Genomic DNA, 6,610 nt, shown 5'->3' on the forward strand with positions numbered 1-6,610 from the left:
ACATATCCTGTTTGTTGAAGATTGCCTTTTCAGGAATGTTCTGGTCTTAAAAGCTCAGATGATTCCAGGCTGATTCGTTTTCTTGCTTAGGCTCCATTTAGCCCGCAGGAAGCCCATCTTAGCAGCAATGTCGATAATCCAGGCCACAAAAGACGGCATCACCTGTTGCTCAAGTGCACGACTTGGCCAGCCCGGTCGTGCCTGTTACACGTCTCAGGTTGGAGTTCAACCTTCCACGGGGTCTCCCCATTATGGAGAACTTCTATCAACTCTCAGGACTGTCTCAACAAATGCATTTGTATGAAGTTGAAGAATTGAACTCAGTTGGCTTCTTACTGAGTTGGGATAGGGAAAGAGAACTCACAGAACACACAAAAGGGTCTCCAAAAATTCTCTCTCTGCCCGTTCTCTCCTTCCCGTCCCCTTTTATGCCCCTTATTTGGTAGAGGGTGTTGAAAGTTTTCTGAATGCTTTTTGCCACCTACTTGTTAAATCTTGGCTTAGCACCGACTCCCTTTGGAATTTGGTATCTAAAACATTGTGTGTGTGTGTGTGTGTGTGTGTGTGTGTACATTTATATATAAAGATACCTTTATGTTTATTTCTGATTCCTCTATAGAACTATTAGTTCACCAATGGTATTGGCTAGATCTGTTATATTCATCACAGTATTCATAGCATTTTTCCAGTTTGTGGCACTTAATAAGCATTCATACAATATTTGTATAGTGAATGAATACATGAACACGTTTTGGGTTTTGGGTTTTTTTTTTTTACTTATTCATGAAAATACATAAATCTAATTCAGAAAGATCCCCTACCCATCTCTAGCCATGAAACCATACAGGTCCCAAAAGCAATTACCATTTTTTCCCCAAGAAATTTTTTTTTTTCATTTTGAACCTTTCCTGTAAATGCGTCAGTTAAGTAATAAACATTATTTCCAGAGTTCTACACAGTTCTGCCAAAATGTCAATCATGTGATGACACAAACAGGTTTTCTTTTTTTTAAATAAAGCAATTTACAGTACAATTGTATACTAAGTGCCATGATTTCTCAGTTAGCTATACAAAAATATCAGGCCTCTCTGCTAATGAAATGAAGGGAAATCTAATTGACAGTTATCTTATGAGATTTCATTGTGATGCACATGACATTATAATAAATCTGGTTACCGGAAATTCTGCAGTACACTGTTTAAAGTATATTAATTGATTCCCTTGGAGTAAGCTTATTTTGAAGTTCCTGATTATGAGCATTGAAGTGAATGTACTATACATATGAAATATATTAGAATAGGCTTTTTCCAAATCCAATGCATATGATCAGTTGAGTAGGAGTCCTGCAAAAAAAAAAACCTCTGTTACCATCTATTGCCAATTTGTAACAGATGTTGTGGCAATAAAAATTCCAATTTGAAACAAATAAAAAGACTCTTGGTATTAGTCTTTCCATGGTGCCTACTCTGGATTAGTAACTCCAGACAAAGAAAGAAAGAAAAAAAAAACCCTAACTCTTTGCAAAGCAGAACCATTAAAAAATCACGAACAAACAAAAATGAAGTTCTTTCTATGTGAAATGAATTTGAGAACTGTGTCATGAGTGAGATTTTATTCAACTTTTAAAATGAGAGGGTTTTGTGTGTTTGATTTTTAAGAGCAGTAAAGTGATGGCATTGTTTTTCTTGCTGTTGGTGTTTTATCAGCAACCTCCTTACAAGATTCCTTAACCCGAAAGGTCAGCCAAGACCTATCAAAAGGTTGAGACAGCATCTTTAAAATTTGTTGCAAAATTTATGACCAAGTGAGGGAAGTAGGTTTCTGATTGTTTGTAAACTAAAGTGCTTGGAATATCTATACTTAAAATGAAAATGTCATTCAAATGTGAATTTATTTTGAGTATCCTATAGGAGAATACCCAGATGTTTAATGTCCATCAGTTGAATTTCTACATTACTTAGGGTCCCTTGAACCAATAATGTAAGCCATATAACTACATCCCAGCCAATGAAATATAAGCAGAAGTGCGATACTTTTCAGGCCTTTTTTATAATTATCCCAGTATAGTTAACATACTGAGGTATATTAGTTTCGGGTGTACAAGATAGTGATCCAACAATTGTACACATGACTCAGCCTAAGGCCTTTCTTTTAAAGGATGGTCAAAACCCCCTTTCTTCCCTGCTATGAATAAATAATATGAGAATACATGAATGTTAGAACTCCAGCAGCAGTTTTAGACCTAGAGATAGCTGAGCAGCGAGCTGGCAGGAGACAAGATATTTGTAGAACTGCCATTCTCTGCCTGAACTGTGTATGCCTAGAATTCTTTACATAAGAGAGACATGTATTTTTTTTTTTTTTTTTTTTTGCCTCATTAAGTCACTGTTACCTGAGTAAATGTAGTAAAAACTGAGTCCTGCGGGGGCGCCTGGGTGGTTCAGTGGGTTAAAGCCTCTGCCTTCAGCTCAGGTCATGATCTCAGAGTCCTGGGATCGAGCCCTGGGATCAAGCCCCGCATCTGGCGCTCTGCTCAGCAGGGAGCCTGCCCCCCTCTCTCTCTGCCTGCCTCTCTGCCTACTTGTGGTCTCTGTCAAATAAATAAATAAAAATATTAAAAAAAAAAAACTGAGTTCTGACTTATATAGTCACTCCACAATCAGTATTCCCTGTCCTGCTTTCTCCACAAAGGTTTTGCCCTAAATATCCAGCCTCCTACTGGAGGGTTGACTGGAATGCATTTAAACAAGAACAACACACTTTAGCAAGAACAGCACAAAACTTATATTTCCTTAAAAATATGGTCTTTTTTCCTGTATTTCCTGTTTATGTATTTATCCATTCATTTGCCAAGTTAAACACCTAGAAACTCTTTTCTCCTCCCACATACTCACCATCTGCCAATAACCAGCATCACTCTCCCAAGGCTTCCAGGGTATTCTCAACTATTTCTTTTCATCCCTATTTCCATCGTTCTGGATTTAACCCTCAGTAAGCCTTGCCAGAATGACAGGAACAGCCTTTTAGCTGGTATGCTTATATCTCAGCTCTATTAACTTCTACAATCCCACATAAAAATCTGATCACATCATAGACGTTTAAAATCTTTTCATGGTTCCCACCAAGAATGGAATAAAGCCAAATCCCTTGGCATGGTATACAAGGCCCTTCAGGATCTAGGAAGCACTGATTGCGCTACATGTCCCTTTACTGCCTCCTTCCTTTGCCCACTAAAGCAACGGGCTCTGGAAAGCCATGCTCTTCCAGGTCTCTTGGCCATACTGCTTTCTCATCTGGAATGACCTTCTCCCAACTGACATGCTTAGAGGATTCATTTAAATATGCAGCAGATAATACTGCTATGAAGCTCTTACTGGCATCTATTTAATAAAATCTATACAAATCTATACAAATCTTTAAGTTCTACTTTTCAAATTGCATGGCAATTGTTTCTTTGCACATTTGACTCCTATAATAAATTGTTATGTTGTTGAATCAAGATTTATGTCTTTTCATTAAACAACCAATGAGGAGATACTACATCTCAAAGGACTAGAAAAAGAAAAAAACTAAGCCAAAAGGTAGTAGAAGGAAGACTATAACAAAGCAGAGCAGAAATAAATGAAATGGTCTAAAAGTTAATAGAAAAGATCAATAAAAGTAAAAGCTGCTTTCTGAAAAGATAAAATAGATAAATCTTTAATATATTACCAAGAAAAAAGAAAGGGATCAAATAAATAAAATCATAAATGACAGAGGAGACATTAAAAAATTGATGCCATACAAATGCAAAAGATTATAAAAGTACTACTATGAATAATTATATATCAACATACTGGATAACCTAGAAGTAACAGAGAAATTCCTAGAGGCATACAACCTACTAAGACTGAATCATGAAGAATTGGAATTCTGAAGAGATAGATTATTAATCAGGAGATTGACTTATAATCAAAAACTGCCCAATAAACAAAAGTCGAGGACCAGATGATTTTACTACTGAATTCTACCAAACATTCCAAAAACGTATGAATACCAATCCTTCGTAAACATCCAAAAACATAACAGGAGGGAATACTTCAAAGTCATTTTATGAGGCCACCATTATGTTGATAGCAAAACCAGGTGAGGCAACTACAAGAAAAGAAAATGACAGGCCAACATTCCTGATGAACATAGAAGCAAAAATCCTCAATCAAATATTAGCAAACCAAATTCAACAACTCACTGAAAGAACCATACACCATGATCAAGTGTGACTTATTCTAGGGATGCAAGGATGGTTCAATATCTACAAATCAATATGATGCACTACGTTAACAAAATGAAATATGAAAATTCTATGACCATCTCAATAGATACAGCAAGAGCAGAGCAGTTGGCAAAATTCAATATCCATTCACGACAAAACTCTCAACAAAGTAGACATAGAGGAAATGTACCACAACACAATAAAGGCTTTATAACAAGCCCACAGCTAACAACATGCTCAACAGTGAAAGACTAAAAGCTTTTCCTCTAAGATCAGGAACTAGACAAGGAAGCTATTCTTGCCATTTCTATTCAACACAGTATCTGAAGTCTCATCCAAAGCACTTAGCAAGGAAAAACAAATCCAAAGCATCCAAATTAGAAAAGAAGAGGTAAAACTGTCACTATTTGCAAATGATAAAATATTATATATAGAAAACCCTAAAGATACCACCAAAAAAACTGTTAAAGTAATTAAAAATTTCAGTAAGTTGCAGGAGACAAAATAAACATGCAAAAATCAGTTGCATTTCTATATACTAACAATAAACTACCAAAACGATAAATTAGGAAAGCAATCCCATTTATAATTTCATCAATAAGAATAAAATACCTAGGAATATATTTAATCAAGGAAGGGAAAGATCTGTACACTGAAAAATATAAGATGTCGATGAAAGAAATTAAAGACACAAATAAATGAAAAAATTTCATGTTCATGGATTAGAAAAATTAACATTGTTAAAAATGCCCAGACTACCAAAAATGATCTACAGATTCAGTGCAATCCCTCTCAAAATTCTAATGACATTTTTTACAGAAATAGAGAGGATAATTCTAAGATTTTCATAGAACTACAAAAGGCCCTGAATAGTCAAAGCAATCTTGAGAAAAAAGAACAAAGCTGGAGACATCAACATTGCCTAATTTCCAACTATATCACAAAACTATAGTAATCAAAGCAGTATGATATTCTCATAGAGACAGACACATAGATCAATAGAACAAAATAAAGAGTTAAGCATTGATGCCTAGTTACTTTTTGATGAAGGAACCAAAAATACACAATAGAGAATGACAGTCTCTTCAATAAACGATATTGAATAAGATGGAAAGAATGAAACTCGAGCCCTCTATCGCACATAAAAATCAAACTCAAATGGATTAAAAACCTGAAAGTTAGACTTAAAATGGTAAAACTCCTAGAAGAAAACATGGGGGTAAGCTCCTTAACATTGATCTTGGCGAGGAGCTTTTGTATTTGACACCAAAAACAAAAGCAACAAAAGCAAAAATAAACAAATAGGACTACATCAAACTAAAAAAGTTCTGTTCAGTAAAGGAAACCATAAACAAAATGAAAAGGCGACCTATGGAATGGGAGAAGATATTTTGAAACAACATATCTGATTAAAAGTTAATATCCAAAACATGCAAAGAATTCACACAAAAATCAATAACAAAACACTAATAACTCCATTAAAAAACAGGTAAAGGACTTGAATAGACATTATTCCAAAAAGGATATGCAAATACCATCAGGTACATAAAAAGATGTTCAAGGGCTAATCATTAGGGAAATGCAGATAAAAACCACAATGAGGTATCAGGTCACATTTGTTAGAATGTGTATTATTAAAAAGACAAGAGATAACAAATGCTGGCAAAGATGCAGAGAAATGGGAACACTTTTGCACTGTTGGTGGAAATGAAACTAGTACAGCCATAGTGGAAAGCAGTATGCAGGCTTCTCAAGAAATTAAATACAGGAAATACAGGGCACCTGGGTGGCTTAGTGAGTAGAGCATTTGACTCTAGGTTTTGGCTCTGGTCATGATCCTAGAATTGTGAGATCAAGCCCTGTTCAGCAGGGTGTCTGCTTGGGATTCTCTCTTCCTCCTTCTCTGCCCCTCCCCCTCCCCCATACACATGTGCTCTCTAAGTAAATAAATCAATCCTTGAAAAAAAAAATGACTATATGATCCAACAACCCCGTCTGGTTACATATACAAAGTTTTTTTTAAAAAGTCATCTCAAGAGATATTTGTACTTCTGTGTTCATTGCAGCATCATTCACAATCGTCAATGTATGGAAAGAACCTAAGTGTTTGTCAATGAATGAATGGATCAACAAAAATATATAAATATATTTTATGAAATATGTATGGAATATTATTCAGCCTTAAACAAGAAGGGAAATCTGTTATTTGTAATAATATGGATAAAACTTGACAGCCTTGTACTAAATGAAATAAGTCAAACAGAAAGAGACAAATACTACACAGTATCACTTACACATGGAATTGAAAAAGAAAGTAGAATTCATAGAAATAGAAAGTTGAAAAGTGGCTGCCGGGGC

The sequence above is a fragment of the Mustela nivalis genome (genome assembly GCF_964662115.1).
Source record: "Mustela nivalis genome assembly, chromosome: 5".
Lineage (NCBI taxonomy): Eukaryota > Metazoa > Chordata > Mammalia > Carnivora > Mustelidae > Mustela > Mustela nivalis.